The sequence below is a fragment of the Strix uralensis genome, chromosome 6, assembly GCF_047716275.1.
Source record: "Strix uralensis isolate ZFMK-TIS-50842 chromosome 6, bStrUra1, whole genome shotgun sequence".
Lineage (NCBI taxonomy): Eukaryota > Metazoa > Chordata > Aves > Strigiformes > Strigidae > Strix > Strix uralensis.
This window is the reverse complement of record NC_133977.1, coordinates 25,268,087-25,290,700: the sequence shown is the minus strand read 5'-3', so window position 1 is coordinate 25,290,700 and position 22,614 is coordinate 25,268,087. Positions and strand designations below refer to the sequence as shown.

Sequence of the window (22,614 nt, the reverse complement as noted above, 5' to 3'; positions counted from 1 at the left end):
ACACGTAGGATACAATACTAAAGACAGTCATTTTTCTTTAGTGCGATGGTATAATTGAGTACAAAACAGCTGAGCAAAGCATATCCCACTTCTAAATTTGGCTACTGGACATCCCTTGCCACAGGACACTGGACAGATTGGTGCATTCACTTTAAAAAAAAAAAAAAAAAGTAATGTAAAGGTAAATAAACCTAGTGAAACTGTACATTCTTATATAAACCAAAGAAGAAACCACAGAGGATAAACAGTGAAACTCAAGAACTCTGTGACTGCAGAACTATAGAAAGATTTGATAAAATTAGAGTTAGTTCAGAGAACAGTAATCAGATTTCTATAGACCATAACAGTAATCACAATTCTATAGACCATAAAAACAGGAGATGCTACAGAGCTGCTTCAAATTTTGACAAGCAAGAACTGGAACTATGAGTAAATGAAGGCATATATACATATATACAGAAACAAAAACATCATACATGGAAAAGAATTACCATCATATGAGGACCAGGAAAGTAAATAAAATGTTCTAAAATATGTACATGCAAAAAGCTTATCACAAAGTAGACAATTTTCATCATGTTTTATCTCAGTGGTTTTTCCAAGATTCTTTATTATGTTGGGGGGGGGGGGGGGGGGCGGGGCGGTATGGAAGGAGTCAATACAAATTCTCATTACTTATCCTTTTCATTTTCACTTTTACATTTCAGTAAAAAAATATTTTTTTCAACATTGGTACACATTTTAGAGTCCTGAAGAATGAGTATCCACTAAGTTCTGGAAGAAGTGAAGCTAAACCTGCTTATGCTTAGTTTCAAATGAACAGCTTAAGGTGTCATTGCATACTGACTGACTGAAAGAAGACATGACCATTCAGGTATTTTTTTCTGTATTTTCTTTCTCTGAAGGAGAATGAATGAAATGAATCAGATGAACCAGTGAATTGGATGGAATTGATGCAAAACACTAGTGCTCTGTCTTTATAAGCTCTGCACAGTGACTAATCCCATTAAAGTCAATACAGAAGATTTTTTTTGTATAGGAGTAGAAAATAATTTCTTATTCCTCACAGCAGTCAAGAAACTCAATACTCTGCTAGATTTCCTCTATTTCTCATTAAAAAAAAGTGAAAAATATTGAGTCTCCTGACAAGAATCAACTCTTATCTGTGGTACTGTATGTTGGAATAGTAACATAGTTCCTAAAATAAAACAAATGTTTGAGATTTTATTATAAACACAAACAGGCAGGTAAACAATACTTTGGCCTTGCATATTAAATCATGATGAAGTCCAATATGATTTGCTTTAATATTTCAGGTAATAGATGATGACAGCTCAAGAATTCCACATGAGGTTCGGCCACCCTTGACATGACAGTGATCTCCAGGATATAGAAAACACTAAAATCACACTTCTAAAGTGGTTAAAATCTGTCTCACCTCAAAGCAGAGCTTTCCAGGGAAAACAGGCAGACCTTGGAGAAAGCTGATTTGATGTTACCACAGGCCTAAGCTATAGCCCAGTACTCACATTTAATGCAAAAGGGAAAAAGACCACATCAATATTGAATTCAGTGATCATTACTGCCAAAGCAGCCATTGTTGATGGCTACGGTTGGTCTTATAAGATATCTATGCTCTGGCAGCATTCCCACTGCTAAGCAAGTGAGACCAGTAGCAATGTAACCTGCTTGCAGTAGGGTCTTGTTCCACACACACAACTTAAACTCCTACTCTAATAACACAGAAATTATGTTTTGCAGTGCAGGATAAACCAGCATGATTTAAATTCCTGCAGTATTTACAAGGATTCAAAGATGAAATTAAAAGACATGTCTGGCAGGGTGCACTGTGAATGGGATGGAGGGCTGTACAGGTGAGTAGACAAAACAGCATCCCATCACCTTAAAACATGTCCTACTCTGGGCAGCACTGAAGGTCAGAGACAGCTTCATTAGTCTCTCCACTAAGTCTGTGTCACACTGAATCTAAAAGATTTTACAGGCTGAAGTGCCAGAAAGGAGAGAGACTGTATAGAAAGGGAAAAAAGGAGAGAAAGCAACTGCAACTTCCTTAGTATTGGACTAGATGATCATTGTAGGTCCTTTCCAACTGAAATATTCTATTCTATTTCTCAATATTCTTGCAATAAAGCCAGGTTGAGAATCCACACCAGTGCCCTGGCTAGGGACCCTGCCAGCACATACTAGCAACTGTAGTTTTCTCCAGGAACTCATCAAGTTAGGTGGTGTGTTCATTTTACAGCAAGAGCACGTACAGCCCACACTGAGGCCCTTGACGGACGATTTTTACAGAAATTCTTTTTAAAAAGGTTAAGAGTTGCAGTGCAAATGACTACACTCATTGCTGAAGAAATAGAAAAAGACTTTTTAAGATGCTGAAGACAGCAACACAAGTCATGATAATGAGCTGCCTGCAGCCATTCAACTCGGGGAACGGGAAGCCTTGGAGGTGGCCTTGGACTACAGGAGCACAGCTAAAACAAAACAACACAACAAAAAAACAATGGAAAAAAACCCCGAGTTTATATTCTCTGTGAGTATTCTCACTTGGCTTTCTCGGTATAGGGAAATAAATCCTGTGCAAGTCTAGGACAATGGATCACCCCAGTTCACAGCTATGACATGTGCTACCATATAAAACACAAATGCTATGCCCTTTTTCTCTTCCTTGAAAGGGATTCAAATACAGCAGGAGACAACAGACAGGCAGCCACCTAACAGACCCTTCTGAACTTCTGTTACGGTTTTAGTTTAATGAATTGAATGTGATGGTGTAAATCTCATCAGTTAGAGTGACCTTTGAGGGGTTTTTTAATTAGAAAAACTTGCTCAGTCTGTGCTTTCTGCAGTGTTTGAAGCAAAGTCTCTTATAGGATTTGCAGGGAATGTATTTGTTCCAAGGGGAGTGGATCAGATGAAAAAGGATAAATTCAAAAGCCTGTTTTTCCTTGGAAATATGTTGCAATAAATACTTCTCTTCCCAGAAGTAGAGGATGCTCCCAGAATTAAAGGGTGGCAGGATTATGCTAAAGATGCAGTTATGCTGACCTCCTACAGAGATAAGGAAGTTTGAGTGACCATTACTTTATTTTTATTAGCAGTTATCATCATGCATTAGGCTGGCCAATCATCCCCACTCTCTTCCATCTTTTTCCCCTGAAAATTTGTCTGAGAAGTAACACATAAGAAAAGAGCTGCTAATTGAGAACAAGCGGTCATTACGGTTTTCATTACCATATACCCTCAAGCTTTGTTCTAAAGCTATTTAACTTCCCTTGACTATACCTATTGGTAGACAGAAAAAGTTGTCTCAGTAGTGCTCAAATCTTCTTCTTTCCTGTCTAGTTTATAAATACAAGGAGATTTTAGTTCTTCCCAAGGTCAGGAAAAGAAATATCTTGATAGCTTCCATTTAAACCACCAGAAGTAAGAAATTAGTAGCTCCAAGATCATCTTATAAGAGGAAAGCACCAAGCTGAGCATGACAAGCATTAATCATTTTCATTGCCTATCAGAGCTGGCAAGAAGGTACAGCTTTCCTGTGCATCCTCTTTCCATTTTTCAATATATTAAAAATCAGCCAAGATCCCAGAAGTATGTGTAATGCATCTTTATCCTTCCAAAACATTATTTTGATAAGAAACATTGCTTCAAAATAAAATATATTATTGTTTGTATTTCAGTAATCATCTGAACTCAGAATGTAAAATCAATATTGACAAATATAACCTAGTATTTAACAGAGAAAAGGAAAAAGGAAACCCTAGCTTTTATACTAAAAATTAATCATAAGGAGCAAAAAAATCAGGAACTGTTTAAAATAATAAGCAAAAGAGCACATAAGGTAATCAGTGTGGGTGGAGGGAGGAGCAAGAGAAGGCTGGGCTCTACTCCCCCGAGTCTTCTTCCACACTCAACTGTCATCTCCACTACAATAATTAAATAATGTGTTTCATAGACTTTTAAGAGAGGGTGTCCAAGTTCCAAGTCTGATTCTTCAGAATCTTCAAGCCATCTGTTTTGGAAGTTCCAATCTGCAGAAACAGCACAAACATATGGAAAGACCATACCCTGCACTGAGGAATTTCAAATTTCAAACTAAGTCCTAACATGTGAAAAAAAGCCAGGTAGATCCAACAGATAAAGAACCACCCAGCACATGGAGTCCATATTTAGGTGCCTACATCAAAATGACCTGACATTTACATGATTCTTAATGTTCCTGTATAGCCATGGACAGTGGAAGGTCAGCATCTTTAAAAAAAAAAAAAAAAAAAGCCACTTTTATTTATAAAAGATACAAGCACCTAACCTTAGCTTATCTTTCTACAACTATTTCCCCCCCATGAATAAAACATCACACATTTTGTACTTGCATTACAATTTCAGTCACATTTATGTTAAATGCACAGTTATTGTATGCAAAACCAGGCCTTAAAAAGTCTTACACTCCAGGGTGCCATACTTCCCCTGAGATCCTGCTTGATACTGTGCTAACCTCTATCTTTAGTGTTAACTAACAGGCTATTTGCCTGAAGCATTTGTTCTCCAACTTCCAACCTTGCCCCCTGCAAGACAAAGTTTTTTGATTATTGATACTGGCAGAGGGTTGGGGAATCTGGAGTGTATTTGAACTACAACGGAAATGCTTGGAAATTTCTATCACTTTGAACCATTTTATGACCGCTAGCAGTAGTCTGCCTTGGGTTTAGAGAGAATCAGTAAAATTCTGCATTCATAAAAATATTTAAGAGCAGGCTAACTCATGATAGTTTAAAAAAAAAGCGTGTTAGTAGCATTTACTGTCTTCATTATCAGGTGTGAATGCAAGACTTTCCCTTTACATAACTCAGTCTACAGTTAAAAGACCAGCTTCCAATATTTCCTCCAACAGGAAGTTTTCCAGGCCAAAATTAATATTTAATATTAAATAATAAACAAATATTAATATTTATTAATATCTAGGCCAAAGTTAATAATTTAGGCACCCAAAACAAAAATGGTGGTGGTTAAGCCTGTCAACCTCTCATCTGAGGAGGGTTCACAAGGCATGACATGATTTCTGCATAGACTCGTCAATGTGTATACTTGGGCAGGTATGAACTGTCCCCCAGTGATTAGGGACAATGACCTGGAAGCCTGCCTATAGGGGAAGAGGGCAAAATGAGTTCCAGCATGCAATCCAAAAAACAAATTTATGTAAAATGCAGGTCCCAGTGAATCCTGACTTCTTATCTGGAACACAGTATAGCTTCAAGAGGCAGCAGGTTCACTACTCCCATGCAGAAAAATATACAGGACATATATACAGTAGCTTAGGTGACACAAGCATTAGACTTAAAATCTCTGTCATGCACAGACTGTATTCCTATCAGCTTCAGGAAGGGATATTTTAAGATACCGTTGCCAGCAACATTTTCTATTCTATAGCTCCAGTGTTAGAATACCTTGCTTTTTTCTTAAGGTACAAAACAGAAAATTTATAAAAACCAGCCAAAATAGACACTTCAGAAGTGACATGAAATGAAACGCTCATCTTCTTCAATACGACCATCAAGGCTATTAAGGAAAAGTTAAGCATGTTGTATGGCTTGTGAAGCCATATATTGAAGACTTGGGAGATCAGTTCAGAGAAATTGAAGGTAAGCCAAGTCACTGATTACAAGTACAGCAAACATCAAAGAAGGAAGTGGTTGCCCAAAGGAGTAGGAGCTGTTCTTCCACATGACCAAAAATTAACTTTGAATACACTATCTGTTATTGATAGATTGAGGTATGGGCCCACAAGCACTAAAAGATATAAAACCACTAATAGTCAATTATGTCTGTCTTGCAATGAAACCAAAGTGCCAAGAAAGTCTAGGAAAATTGACTACCTTTACTACCACAATCCAGAAAAATCTCATATTGTTTCCAAATTCTATCCATTTTTAAACTGACACTTCAAAGAGCAAAAATAATGTCAATTGTCAGCCTTTATTCAAATATAAGACCACTGACAAGCTCGATTTCTCAAGCAATTCATGAATTTGTTGCCTCAAAACACAATGTATTCTTTTAGAACTACATATTCTGTTAGAAGGTATTAAAAAAAATGTTTAATTTCACGGTAACAATATACACACATTATCAACTAAAACAATTTCTATTCATTTTCTATAGTAGTCTTCTGACAGTTTACTATGGCACTAACACAACTGTCTATATTATACAGCTCATACAGTCACTTCCCTTCCCTGTACTCTTAGTACAGACTCTGTGCCCCACCTAATCCAGCACAAGATTGACCATCCCATGAATGAAAAAAGCACACCAAAAAAAGGAACTAAATAGCAATGTGAAGTAGTAACAAAAAATATTTGAGATTGCCTATAGGCAAAAAAAGTCCAATTCTTACTTTTAAAATACATATTTGCCATCTGACTTTGGGCAAGTCAGTATTAGTCCCTCAGTTTCCTTTTTGTAAAACGGGGCAGGGGAACTGAAATCTGTTTCTGTACAGCAGGGTAACAGATTGAACTCATTAAGATTTGCAAAGCACTTAGACTTCCTCATATGACTACTGCTTTAGATGTATAAATATGTTGTATTATAAAAAGGGAGGTTAAATTATGCAGATCTCCAAATTATAATAAGCTATGTGCAAAAATATACCAGTAAAGTTCTTTCAAACGAAGGTTATGACAATCACATTATGATATTTTAAAAAATGGCAGAATGAGGGCAATGCTGACATGCAATCATCTCAAAGACAACATCAGTAAAACTGAAGTGAAACAAAGTTTGAAAGACAACAGGAAAATTAAAATATAAATAACATTATTTAATCCTGAATTTGATACATTCACTTTTTTAATATTGGTCCACAGAAGCAAAATGTAGTTATAAATATCAACAAAATAGTATAGAAATTTCATTTCTCTGTATAAAACTGAACAAAAGGCAAGGTCTAGAGAAAGCAAGCTCCACACTTTGGACACCTAACTACTTTTAGAGCAGAAAGTGAGATTATTGTTAATTATTCAATAACTATAATTATATGATACTTTGCTGAAAAAGTTATTTAATTCTCCAGTTATAGTAACAACAGCTACATTGTGAAGTTCAACATACTGTAAGAATTACAGTAATAAATAACATGTAGATTAAACATAGAAAGTGAAAGATTTATCACCATCAACAGCCATTATCACAACAAAGGACCAAATCAGCAGTAACAAATGCAGAGGGATCTATATAAGTAAAAACCACAATAAAGTCCTTAAAAAGAATGCACATTATTTAAAAGGAAAGGTGGGGTTGGATGAGCCAATTTACTTAAATAATGAGTCTCAAATTATTCTGCTTTATGAGAGATTTTTTTCAGACTGGAGCTTCCAGACAAAAACAGCTAAAGAGGCATTTCAAGTACAACTGGTAAAATGTGTATGAACAACTAGAAAGATTTGAGGAAATTTATACATCATTAGCAAAAATTTCAAATAATACAATTCCATGGAATAGCAGAAACGAAAGAAAATTAGCAGGTTTGCCAAATGATTAAGCAGTCAAAGGATCACTTATACAAGATAAACACACTGCAGAGCAGCTAAATTATTTATTTGCATTAATTATTCACAACGGATATGGAAGAACATGTTCCCAGATCTACTCTTTACAGGTGAAATAAAATTGCCAGTTTAAATAGAGAGGACACTGGAAATAAAAAGGCAAAAACGAAATAGTTAACAGAAGGTTATACAGTCTAAATTTAAAGAAACTTAAATGGCAAACCTCAGTCTATCCTAACATCAACAGAAATGGAGGCTTAGGCTCCATCTATTACTTCATCTGATGTGCATAGGGTATAAACTTCTCTTCAGTCCTGTGAAAGAGGAAAAGCCCAAGGGCTACTGCAGCAGATTAATTTTGGGGTGTTTCATTGTGAATTTGTGAGCCACTGTTGCCACGCAGATAGGTAAGAATCTACTAACATTACCTGAATCTGTTTCTTCCTAGAAGAAAATCCACTGTTAAAGTTATGAAAACGCTTCCCCATCTTGTTCATAGCAGTTACTAGAATGATTTAGTAATCATCATACTTCTGAAAAATCTCAGTAGGGTAATGCAGTTCACATTGATTTGTACCAATAACTTTTCCCAAGCCCTTCAAAAGAAGAGCTATTATGAAGATTAAACAGTTATGGAGAGATTGCAAAATAAAGAAAAACTTGGAATGACTGGTTCATTTTTAGAACAGCTGGCTATAGTCAGGTAATTTTTGACTCTTACTCATACTAACTTTTACATTGGAGTGGAGAACCCATGTCTTACAAGCCATGATAAAAATAAGTCTTAGTTATTTTTCATTACATTATTGAGCACTGCTAAGTGTGTACATTAACATCTGACACAAAGCTATTTGAAAAACCTCTTGGCCCTAGGAAAGATAAAAGGTTCACTGTTCCTGTCTTCTATGTACCACTTACAGACAGTAATCTACTAATCAAATGTAAACCTACTAATCAAATGCAGGTCACTTCTCAACCTCAGTGTACAGTACACATGGCTTCCTGATTAATCTAAACCCAATACATAGACACGTGGATCTCAGTTAGGAAGACAAGAGAGTTTTACATCTTCCTAGACACTAAAAATAAATAAAGGACGATGACAGTCCAGTGAAACTTGGGTAAAATTCTTTAACCAATGGAAAGTAATTGTGAAACTCAGTGGAGAACATAACATAATCCAACTTCTGAACAAGTACATTTGTACACAAGTTATTTTCCGTTCTAGCCATGCATACCCACCTCTTAGTGTCAGAATCACCACGCTCTCGCTCTTTCATATCATTCAGTATGTCCAACCCATACAGCTCATGGTACGAAGCTTAAGATATTTAGGCTAAAAGTACATGCTTTATGACCCAATACCTTAATACTCATGAAATCCATAGAAAATTGCTAAAATAACTAGCAAGGTGCAAAACTCATCTTGGTAGTGGCTAAGAGTTTCATATTTTGTCCCCAAACCAAGTCCCTCAAAATAAAAGTTCAAAAGCCTTATTGTTCAATTTAAAGAGATCAATATTCAGACCAGACTTGATTATTGTATTAAGGTTAATAAGAGTGTACTTTCACATGAACTTTTCTTCATGAAAAGTTAATTTAGTGCAGATGAACAGCTTATTAGTCATATTAGTAAACTTAGTTTATTTAGTTATTAGGTATTTAGTATCTTCAGTCCTTTGTTTCCACACTGCCTGCTAAGTCTTAACTTTACATAACTTTTAGTAATACCCAGTTTTATATTTTACTATACACAGTAACAACATTTAGAATGCACTTAACATATACTGATGGAAAAATATCCAGTTAGACTAACTGGACTTAAAAAGAGGGAGAGGATGGAAAAATTATACTAGATTCAAAGAATCTGACTTGAAGGAAAAACTTCAGTATTTCATTAAAAAAAAAAAAGTTTGTGAAATAGAAAATGAACAGAAAATTAAAAAAGTTCCCAGTGCAACAGTGTTCTTTATCCCCCAAACTAGAAATATGGAATAAATTATTCACATACTACTCTACTTTTGAAAGAAGTCATGTATGAAGATCAGAGGAGAAAGAAATTTAAATATAAAATATACTTCTGGTTTTTGTTTTCTGTGTACAAAAAAGTTAAGGGCAGAATGTTATCAGCCTCGTGTTTGAATAGCTTGTCCCTATTTATGTCAAAGCACTAACGTTATTTAAATGAGGCTTTCTGTATTTAATAGTGCAGTTTGTCCAACATATCCTTCGCTTGTCAGAGATAAATAGAATGCTGTGTTCCAGCACAAGAGAAAGCAAATCTGTTACTGCCACGTTCTGGCTGCACTCTATGTTTCTGAAGAGATACCAGCTATAAAAAGAAGTACCTATTGTTTCTACCAGGTTTTTCACACTATGTTGCTGGTTTCTCGGTAGAGCAGATCTCTTGTTGAAGCTGAGAAAGACCAAGTCTCTGAATAACACCAGTAAGAGACCAACTAGTTTCCATTTCCTTTGCAGCAGCCCTAAAATATTTTTTTAAAATTAAAGAAGAAAAAAAATATTTTTTCTTAAAACATTCTTTCACTTTTACAATTTTATACAGAAGTTCTGCCTTGAATTACAACACAGCTTCAAAGCAAAGAATGCCTCTGTCATCACCTTTATCACCTCTGTATTCCCATGGAGGTCACTAGAGGAGAAAAGCATACGGACTCTGTAAGACTAAGCAAAGTTTAGATTTTTAGCTAAAGAAGATACCGTTTGGAAATTTTCTTGGAATTTCTGGAGTGGTACAAGGAATGTTCAGAGCACGTATGACAAAGGCTATGTAGGTTAACCCACTATAATAAATAGTTGGTTTAGAATGCTGAAACACTTTGCCATTTGGTATAAGACCAAAAAACATGCTTTACTGGGTCAGACTAAAACATCCTTCCAGCCCACTATTGTCTCTGGGTATCTGTTTCTAGTCACTGGTGGTATATAACAGCAAGGTTTAACTGTTGTAGAATAGTTATCCTGACAGAACATTTTACCCTCAGCACTTTTCAACTTGTCTTTCATTTTATTCACATAGCATTGCTCCCTCTGGCCAAAGCATAAAATCCAGATAAAGAGTAAATCCTGCAATAAAGCTAGTAATGTCTACTCAAACCATGTAAAACCTTCAACTATATCCTGTCACGTTACCACAGAACTGTCAGCAAATCTTGCTGACAAATCCAACCCACTACTGGAACAGAAAAAAAGACCAGGAGCACCTGGGAATGGAAATCAGGCCCTGTAATTGTTGGCAAAAATGTAGCAGTCACCTAGTGCAGGAGACACTCACAAGTGAACAAAGTAGAACAGAAAGATGATGGTAAGTGGATGATGTAGTAATAAGGAGGGACTAATCATTTCAGAAATTCAGGTATTTTGACAATATTCACCTCTAATCATCTGTTCTAAACCAAAAATGGGGTACGTAGACTGAACAGCCTTCAGTCATACAGGAAAACTGAGAAGTCAGTAGCACATTTCTCATCTCTACACATGCTGTGATACCCTACATTCATAGGTCTTCTGGGTTTTCTGGATGATGCTTCTCTCCCCCACACACAAGCAATGATCATATCATCATAAATGTATGTATTTTATTTGTGTTATGATCATCCTAAAAGTCTCGTCAAACAGGATACCCAAAAGGATGGTGACAGACACCAATCCAACAAGTTACAATCAATAGGACCAAAGGAAAAATGATAACATTGAGGGCTTGCATAGGCAGCTGGTTAAGTCTTGCTGTCAAGCTAATACAAGATAAGCAGAGGGCTCCAATTGCTGTTCAGTGTAGATACCATTTAATTGCTAACCTCTTGGAGAAGGGAATTAACTGGTTCAGAAAAGCAGTCTAAGTGGTCTAAGAAAAAAACACAATATTATGTTAGGGCAAAGGTCGGAGGTGGAAATGATACAATATGCAACAAGAGTGATGAAAAAGACTGTGAAGAAATCAGAGTACACTGAGGAACAGTGAAAAAAAGAGGATTCTAGCAAGAAATAAAGGAAAAGCATTAAGGGTTTCAAGTGAACACTTCCTCCCAGGTCTGTCCTTCATGAGAATTTCAGTGGTGCCAAACAGAAAAGGTATTAGCAAAGACACATATGGCAGGAAGTTGTAACCACAGGGATGGGAAAGAAAGGAACCAAAGATGTTTCTCCAAGTTAACATTTTTGATGTCGAGGCATGTGTATTGGTAGAGATATAGGTCAGCCATTAGGATCTGTCAGAGAGAGGAGATAAAATATGTTACAAGAAATATGATGAGAGCCTATCAACTGTGGCTCAGGAAGCTGGATATGTATTCTTGGAAAGCGTGACTTGGGAAGTTTGATTCGCCTTGCTTTGTACTGTTCCCTAGGCACCCATTATGCACTGTACTGTGCCAGAATAAATCTGTTCTCATAGAACTACTTTTAACTGTAAAACAGGTTGCCTTGAAATTATGTAAAGAGAAATAAAGGGTTGAAAGCAACTGAATAAGGTCAACTTCAAAACAGAAACTTTAGGAAGTCACTACCAAGTGTAAGAGACTGAGATGGACTGGAACCAGGGTAAAATTTCCAGTGTTACGATAGCATTATATTGGTTCAGAAGTTTTGATCTGTGGTGGGTTCACCCTGGCTGCATGCATGCCAGGTGCCCACCAAAGCTATTCTGACACTCCCCTCCTCAGTTTAACAGGGGAGAGAAATATAATGAAAGACTCAGTCAAAATAAGGACAGGGAGATCACTCAGCAATTTCCATCATGGGCAAAACAGACTCAACTTGGGGAAAATTGATTAATTTATTACCAATCAAAATCAAAGTAGGATAATGAAAAATAAAGCCAAATCTTAAAACACCTTCCCCCCACCCCTCCCTTCTTCCTGGGCTTAACTCTACTCCTGAGTTCTCTACCTCCTCCCCTCCAGCGGCACAGCGGGACAGGGAATGGGAGTTGCAGTCAGCTCATCACACATGGTCTCTGCCGCTCCCTCCTGCTCAGGTGGAGGGCTCCTCACATTAGGTTGTTTCTCTCACATATTCTCACACCTCTGGCTGCAGTTGCTGCCCTTTTCCCTGCAACTTTTTCCCCTTCTTAAATATGTTACCCCAGAGGTGCTACCACCATCATTGATGGGCTCGGCCTTGGCCAGCACTGGCTCCACCTTGAAGCCGGCTGGTGTTGGTTCTGTCAGATATCGGGGAAGCTTCTAGAAGCTTCTCACAGAAGCCACCCCTGTAGCCCCCCAACCCACTACCAAAACTGGGCCACACAAACCCAATACACGATCATGCAGTCATAACTTTTTTAGGTCCTTAAGGCAGCTGGCATTTTGTTGGGTTGATCCTGCCTCTGTTTCTGACCCACAGGCAGAAAAACAAGGAGTGAGGGAGCATGGGGCATGGCCAGTACCCATAGCAACAGCATGAAAATGAGGAAGAAAGTGAGCTTAAATATGAATAATTCCTTGGTTCAAGGTGATGAATTTTCTTTGTATTCATTAGTATATCTTCAATTTATCAAAAGTAAATAAAATATTCTGATTTTTTCCAGGTACTTGTTTACTTATTGCAGCATGTAGGAAGTAACACACAGAAGACATAATAAGTAAGGGAAATTAGATTTTTCACATAGGACTGACGCCAACACCTTGTGTGCAGTTTGTTGAATTTCTCCCTTCATATACAGCAAAGCAGCATAATCAGTATGGGGTTTACTACCAGTAGAAATAACTATTCAGCAATAGCTCTTGATATACTTCAAGGCTAGATAACACAGCCTGAAGGTCAAGTTCTGACTTCTTGAAGCCTAATTTATTCAAGAGGAGACTAAAGTACTAGAGCTAGAAAATGGCCAAACACTTTCTTCAATTGATGAAAAAGCTATTTTTTTTCCAAAGGATTTCTGCCAACAGAAAAGGATTATGAGCAGAGTAGGGCACTAAACACTGCCAATTTCCTTGGTTACTGTATGAAGAATGTTAGATGTTCAAAGAAGGCAAGAAGAAACTGAAAAACGTATCAAAGATTTGTTCAAGGACTGAAGACAGAGAGGAGACAGAGTGCAACGTTAATTGTGCCACTAAACCTTGTCAAACTATACAAGGGACAAGTAATGACCAAGTGCATTAAACCACTGAGATTTTAAAAGACTTTTTAAAAAACTCTGTGCACTTATCACTCATCCTCTCATACACACACACACATACATCCCTATCTACCTTTCATGGCAACTATGCAGCATAATGCTATACATTTTAAATTCCAAGATCATTGACAATTTTGTGTACAAAATGCTCTGTAAAATTTTATTGCTTGTAGAGACTGAAATGATACAAAACCTCCCTTTCTACCCCAGTAGCGGAACCATAGGGACTGCTAAAGTTAGTCCCATTTTGATTTCATTTATCCATGTGGAATCATTTTTATACACAATAAAATGGTAGGAAGCTTTACTGGTTTCATGTTGTTCAAAGCAGGAAAAATTACTGGCCAACCAGTAATATAGTCATATAGCAGTATATGACTGCTATACCAGAATCCATTTTTAGGTGCCTGCTTGAGTATAAAGAGTACATATTCAAAGCAAAAATTCATCCTAGAACCCTTCTCAAGTATAGTATCAGATCTAGATTTATTTGGTCAACATCATCAGAGAGGAGAAAAATCCTGCAATACCCTCCCCTGAGGAGACCCTGTCAGTAGCTCTCTTCTAAACAGTCCCTGAACCTATCCAGACCTCTTCCACAATGACGGAAAATGCTAGTCTGTCACCCTCCTTCTTCCCTGTCATCCACAAACTGAATCTCTAGCATCATGTCAGCCTCTGTCATGACTAGGGAACTTAATATCTGCAAGTACAGTATGACGGATGACTGAATTCTAGGCAGTTCATGAATCCTTTCATAGTTGACATGGAAGTTGTATGCTTCCTCAAACAAGTATCTGAGATAGATACTTGTAAAACTATTTTCACAAAGTTTTTATGTATTACCAAAAGGAAGCAAGAATTCTAGATCTCCTCAAACAACATAGAGCTACCCTAATATGCTAGATACACAAAGGTGGCAAGACCTTTCCTTCAGCCTACATACTAGCTTGGCCTTCCAGCAATTTTAAACATAAACTTCTTTTGAAAAACACACTACCAGTCTCCTGAATTCAGTTTGAGTCTTTGCCCATTCCCATATATATTCCTCCTCCTCAACCTTCTTCAACTCTTGCTCTGGCTCAAAAACTTTACTATTTGTATTAAATTCTGCAGATCCAGTAGCAGCATATCTTGATGCTTTATCCTAGTAATGTATCTTTGAGATCTAATTCTTTACTGAATTTTCAGTCAGGCCCATCTTACTGCTTTACCCATGGTTACTACCACTATCTTCTCTCAGACCCCCCAATAAGTCATGAAACAAAACATTCCATTAAGAATAAGAACTTACAATGATTCAAATACTTCACCTCAACCACCACAGGTTTTCTGACCACTGTTCCCAAAATCTTTAAAGCACGCTCAAGTCAATCTCCCACTTAAACCTCTCATCTGTCTTCAAATCTTTGTGGGATGTTACCCTTTCTGTTATTTTATTATTGTGTTTCTTTTATTTTTATTACTGTACAAAAGACAAAGAGGGCACAGGTGTTGTTCATGCATCTTTAAATGACTATTCTTCAAACTGTCCTTATGAAGAGATGTTTCATACATGAATGTTTTGTCTGCCTCCAGTTATTTTATAAAAGGTATCAATTTAATGACACCATTATCATGTCACTTAAAGTGCCTTATGTGATTCCTGGATTAGCACACTGGCCTTTCATCTCAGGGAACCCAAATGCAAAATCAAAATATTACTTTTACGCTCTTGGACTTGCAGACAGACATTACTAATTCTCTGTACAATTTGCCTTAAGAGACCATTATTCCTTCGGGGAGGGGCGAGTGTTGATTAAAGCAGCATGCGATTTCAAGCCAGAAAAATAGAGGTAATAAAGATGCAAGAGAATCTTGAAATTTGCATGTTTATACCAGTCCTAGATTTGAGCAATGTATATCACATCCTCATTTTCTAATCAATATTTCTTCGATTTAAAAGACACTATGCAATCTCTTCAAGAATCACTGGAAATTATTCAGCTGCAATACATACCGCCTATGTACACAAGGCTTTTTAACACTGTGTGATCTAGTACGCTATGAAGTTCCCAGATGCTGTGGAAAAAACTACAACTCTCACTGTTATACACCTTGCATCCAACATCAGGTGCATAAGTACTCTTCTACTTACCACATAACAAGTCTAATAGACTTGTGGGTGTTTATCTTGAATAAATGATTGGTCTTTAACTGTAAAACAATGTTTTGAATGATTATGACCTTTTAAATCTCATTTCTTAAAAGCATTTTTAGAGGAGTACAAAGTTTTTCACACAGAAGATAAAGATGTTTACTCTAACCATGTTGGATTAATTATATGTCCAGTCTATAAATCTGGTTGTAATAGTACTCAATATGCATAATTCCCCATGTTTATTAAGCAAGTCATTTTTCTGCCTGTGCTAAAAGACCTCTTGGAATCTAAACGAGGCCCTGTAGCTTTAGTTAAAAATACATTACTTAAGAATAAAACACATCAACTGTGGTAAGTACTTCATATCAGATTTTAAAACAGAAAGAAGTATGAAATAACTTTGGACATATTAGATGTTTGGAATGAAAATGAGACAAAACCATGTATTCAAGAAACTGGCAGAACAGCCAGATTATCACATTGATAATGCAAAATTTTACCTTTTGTGAGGGAGAAAAAAAAAAAAGAAAAAAACAGACTTGCAATTTTTGCAGTACCATAATTAAACTAGACTTCTTACACAGTTACCCATTCCATAAATTTAAGAAATAATGATTGGGGGTGATCAATAGCTTAAACAATATTTTATGAGTTAATGCTTAAGCTCTTCTTGACTATGCAGTGCTAACATAACATTTTTACATTTCCAGATCCTTCTTGCATTACAAAAAAATAGAAGTTGCACTACTTTAAGTCAAAAGTGGTGTCTAAGGTTCTAATGTCCATGAGAAGCAAAAACATGTATGTACACATGCACATGCATGCACAAATATTACCCCTTACAAGCAAGGCTCTTTCTTTCCTGCTTTCCTGCCTTCCCCCCCTGCACTACTCCAGTTCCAGAAATTAGGGTATTGTTACAGAAATAACAAAAGCACTTTCTGAGAAGAGAAAAGAGATACTTTCAGGAGGAATTTTACATGCATAGATACAAACATCACAAGCATAAACAGGACTATTAAATTTGGCATATAGTGAGCCCTCAGTGAGGATATATGCCTCTGAGAATTTTTGCAACTGTGTGTAACCCAATACCTACCTACCTACCTACAGCAACATCCTGCACTTCTTCCTCCTCCTACTTCCATTATTTTTATTTTGGGCTTACAAAGTGCACAGACAAAGAGAAGTTGACAGCAAATTTGATAGTAGTGTGAAAATATTTGTGTTTTAAAACAGGAGAGAATGCACAGAAAACAATTTTACTCACCATGCATTTGTCAAAAGAGAAAAACTCTTAAGTTTCATCGGAGAATGATGCTCACCTCTCAACAGCAAAAAAAGAAAAGCAATCCATTAAAATATACAGTTCAGTTAAAACTGAGTTTCCTAGCCTTCTGAATGCTAGATTGAGCAAAATTACACATCTCTCCCCTCCCACATAGCACCAAGTACTGCTATGTGCATACCAGAGGAGTCCAACACAACTACACGCTGCAAGAACAAAGACTCTCATCTTCTAACATACAAATAACCAAAGAACAGCCAAAAATAAAATAACTGTGACAACTGAAGATTTGAGACCAGGTGGGGTGTTGGGGGGAGGAAGAGAGGAAGGGGAGGGAACCACAGGATTGAGAGGATGACAACTGAGAAGTTAAATTTAAAAAACAATTTTAAAAGAGTATTTTTGAGGCATGTAACAGAAATATGCCAAATTGTTAGGATAAAACTGTGTAAGAGCACATCTTGCACACATCTAAATCTGAAAGGGAAGTTATACCAGAAAAGTAGTATATGATCATGTTATTAAGATAGTAGTATAATCTAATCTGTACCAATCAATCACACTAAAATTCTATGTTCACAGGCTTCCCCTCCAACTCAAACAATGAAGTAATCTACAAGAATACCATATGTCCAAAATCAATAAGAGTTATGTGCTCATGTACTACTTTAGACCCACTGGACTTATGCCAGAAGAAATATATGCTGTATCCTGTGTAAATTGCTCATGAGAACCATTTAATACTGTAGCAATATTTCAATGAAATTCCATTTTTCACACTGCTGGTATATTAAAAGACTTTGAGTAACAGAAGAGCCTATTAACAGTGATTCAGGCATATTATGCAGCAATGGATTTTTGAAAAATACCTACACATTTACAAAATAAATCGAACTAAAGAATTACTTACAGTTTGTCTGAACTAACTTCTTAGAAGTTAATATATCTGGCTTAGCAGAGAGTGGTATTTTCATACTTCACATCCATCTGTATTTTTAACTTCATAGATACCCCCGATGCACAGAGTTACACTAGGCAATCCTAGTGCACATGGGTGTGATGATTTCGCATTGCTTCCGCTTTTCAGCAAGATAAAAAAAAGGCAAGCTACAGCGGATATGGAGAAACACTGTACTGTGTTACCCTGATTCCCAAAATACGTGATGGACCATCCACCGTTAAGGTGCTAGCCAGAGAGGGTGAGGAAAAAGTATGCTGTGTTTAAGGCTGATCCAAAGCCTGTGGAAGAGGACTCCAATAATCCTCCATTAGGAACAGTGCCATAGCCTTCCACAGAGGCATATTTTAATATTCTGAAATGCAATTATGACACATTATATTTTAAAATGACATTAATCTGTAAGCAAAATCAATTTCTTGCACAGGGTACAGAATTACAGTAACAGAGAAAAAAAGCACAGTAACAAATATTCAATTATGTACACATATATATTTATGTATAGTATGTAAACATATATTTCACATAATGAAATAAAAAAATCTACATTCATCAGAAAAGAAAAATTCTTACTACACTAGAGAAACAAAAAATAAGTGAAAAATTAAATATAGCCCTCTTTATTTTAAACATTTTTATTTACACTAAGCGAATGTATTACCAAACCATACTAAAGTCAGAATTACAAGACTGATTTAAGTATCATACCCATTTCTGCAGAGTTACTGGCATAACTGCAGGCAGTGTTACTCTTCTTGAACACAAACTCATGTCGGTTTTTCAGAGAACTCGCCAACCTTCACCCAGGTGATAACATGAAGCAGAACAAAGTAGTTAGCAATATTCCTCGAAGCCTAACTTCTCATAACTCAAATATTGGAGAGTCAGTGCAAAGAAAAGGCTAAGGATTTAGTAAATGTCACTCTGTTTATGTGAATCTAGTCCTACTCAAAGCCAATTACAGAAGACACTGGGGTAGGACTAACTAGAAATCAACCAACCAAAGAGCTTGAAAACTCATCTTCTGTCCTTGGAAAGGCCCACACTGATATCTCTGGCTATAAAAATAAGCAGAAAAACATGCATTTCTATCACTCAGAACCTTGTCTTCACTGTCAAAACAAAAACAAAAATCAAATCATCAGACTGTATTCTAGCACTTTACAGAGTGGTTACAGTGTTGGGGTTTTTTTTCCTGGCTTTTTCCAACAAAAAAAATATTCTTCAGTGCTTCTGATCTTAGGGTTTCAGTAAAGTAACGGAGCATAAAAACAGATGCACTGAATCCATGGAGTTTAATTCTATAATTCTTAACTACCTTTAATCAAAGCAGCAGCAAAACTCCCCTTTTACTTAAAATAATGCAATTTCTACTTTTGCAATGCAACAAAGGCCTGAAAATGTGGCACGTAAAATGTTACAAGTCAACTTTAAGACTGTTTTCTGAACTCAACTTGTTGATTCTCCCCCCCCCCCCATATTTACTTTATGTATCAAATATCTGCATAACAGGTCTGGTTTCATTAACGTGGTTCTAAGGAAGTCAGGGTGTTTTCTTTCCTTCTTTCTCAAAAAGGGTAAAATTTTGCATTGCCTATAAGATAAGGCAAGCTATAATCTTTTTGTAGAGGTCTCATAACCTGCTTAAGAGCAAAAAACCAGTTTTCTGGTTTTATGCAGCATGACTAAGCAATAATCCTGTTGTAAACAAAATTATTAAACAGATGTTAGAACTGTGATATTGGATATTTCTTTTATAACTCTTGAACAAGCAATTCACATCAGAAACATTGCTCACCATAGGTGAAGACTGCACACATTCTGCAAAAATTGTTTGTATTAAGCATTCATAACATCCCAAATAATAATGTATCAGATATGCAGAATACTGTAGTTTCATAGGAAGTTACTGCAAGTATATTATTAGCACACATCTAATGTATATGTCTTAGAAGCATTCAGAACTGACTTGGCAAATATTACAATAATCCATGCTAAAATTCACTAGATCATATTGATAGTCTTTTTCCCTCAGTAATTGGAGATGAGCACACTCTGTAGAAATCCCAAAATGTCTAGGAAAAAAATCTCATCTCCAAGACATAAGAAATTATATATTGGCAAATTAAAGATAAACAATGTGATTTCATGTAATTTTGTGTTTTGAGAGTTTTGTAAGTGGCAAAAACTATATAACAAGTCACTGGCGCCAGTAAGATACTTCAGAATCCATGGATTCAAAGCACCTATCTTCATGCTAAATCACTTTCCTGAAATCCTAAAATCAGTAAAGCTTAGGCAAATTCTGTTGATGAAGAGGAAGAACAAACACCATAAATGCGAGAATACAGCTCCCTCCCAAAAACTAAAACCTGCAGTGCACTGGCATTTTACCTGCAGCTTTCAAATAATAATAAAATACTGCCAAGCATAGGAAGTAAAGACAAATATTTTCCTAAACTTTCAAAACCTGTTGTCCTTGATTGAGACATACAGGATGGAAAAAAACTGATAAGAAACTGATGCCAAGTCACAAAGAGAATTTGTTTGGAGACAGATATTTGATCCTTGTTCAGTTAGCTTTAAAAAAAGAGCTTTTAAGAAGCTTTTAAGAAAGCCATAAAACCCATTTCTTTGGCTCAATAATAAAGGTTCAGTTTTAACTTTGACTCATTTTACATTGAGTCTATAGTAGCAATACATCCATAGCAACTAATCTTTTAGGTTTAAGGTATTATATTTATTTACTTTTGTTTTTCTCTCTTAAGCTCCAGTCCAAAATCTTTATCACTGTTACGAGAAATCGGAAGAATAAACAACTATTCTAGCGATCAAGTTTAAAGTGTTAATTCTGTAACATTTAGAATGAACATCCTTTTCTGCTAGAGATAGCTACAATAAATGTCAAGTGTTTGCAATTAGGTTTTTACCTTTCAGGCACACAGTTTTTATTTCCTATGGGAGCATGTTCACAAAATTCTATAATATATCTTCAAAATTTTGCTGTAAGATTCAGAAAACAACTTGTGGTACCAGAGCCTGATCCTGTAGACATTTTACTCACAGGAATATGAGACATGCATGTGTTTGCAGCACCAGAAAAAACCCTCTCTCTACAATCTTTTTCCCTTGGATCTTACAGAAAAATATTTGGGAAACAGTAACTGTAAAACTTAGTGCATTGCATTAGTGGCTTTATTGGGAAAGAAAAAAAAAATAACGCAAGCCATTTTTCCTTACTCCCGGGTACTGAAGCTGCATGTGCAGCTTTTCATTCTATGAATAATATTGACCTATTTGTCTGCAAGGTGAAGCAGAGGATTATTTTCCTCAGTGAGATTATCTGTATTTTATCATCTCCCGTCAGATACACAGACCAGACCTATTTAGTAAGTAAGCAAAACCTTAAGTGTTGTGTTTGACTTTGTAATAAAAATCCAATACTCTCACATGACTTGATTTTAAACAAAAATACCACAGTAATTTACATATACTAATGAAAATACACATCAGTTGCACCCAGGAGTACTGAAAATGGCATTGAGGAATACTTTAATCTCTTAAATTTCACAAACACCCATTTAAATAAAATAAAATAAAGGACATCTCAACTTCTAAGAGCAAGCCTCTCACCATGCGAAAGTCAAGAGGAGTTCTGTTGACGTGAGATACAGAAATGCTTTGAAAGCCAATTATGCTTTCAGAGAAACACATATATAACCACTTTTTTTTTTTTTCTACAGGTAAAAGATTTGACTTGTCCATGGCAGGTGCACAAAGAATTCTGTTGGTGCTGGTAGACAGGAAGGAAATCAGATCTGGCTCATTTGCTTGAGAGCTCTGTAAAATGACTATGTTCATGCAGCTTTTCACTCCTATTTTTGTCACTAAGCTACCAGATACAGTTCTGAAAACACCGTGCAGATACTTTTTAGATACTTCAAAATATAAACCACTTCTACTTCTTGCCACTAAAGAAAGCGTGACTAAATTGAGTGGGCAAGACTTGAAAATCTCTTAGTAAGAGTTAGTAGCTCCAAGTAAGGGTTTTATAACAACATATGGAATAGAGATATCCTGCTAGTAGAGGAAGGTCAGTGATGTACTTAAGGCACTGGATATGGAGTCACAACAGCTGATCTATTCCTGGTTCTGCCAGACATAACGCAGGAATGTGGGCATTTATAGGTAACAAGAGTAAATCCAACTCAGCTTTTGCTTCTGTAGATAAAAAAAAATTCTAGAGAATACAAACTCATTAAGGTTTATAAAAAACTTAGATTCTATTTTTTGAACTTGTTTTTTCTTTAAGCTAAGGCAGAGATTATTACACAAGACCAACATAAAGTCAGGTAAATTATTTGTAGTACTATCTGCACTTCCTTGAGAGAATGCTCCTGTCTGCTTGGCACAGAGAGTCACTTTGTCTCTTTACTAGAAGAAGAGTCTGTTAATACCATCAACATGACTGTGGAAACACATACAGGGTACTTTTTGCATAGGTATATTTGCATA

The 22,614-nt window shown here is 36.2% G+C and overlaps 1 protein-coding gene across 1 annotated transcript in view; it reads right to left on the bottom strand.

Moving 5' to 3' along the window:
* The window catches only part of GRB14 (growth factor receptor bound protein 14), a 67,112-nt gene that overhangs the window by 30,713 nt on the left and 13,785 nt on the right, over nucleotides 1–22,614 (bottom strand). The gene's annotated exons all lie outside the window — the stretch shown is intronic.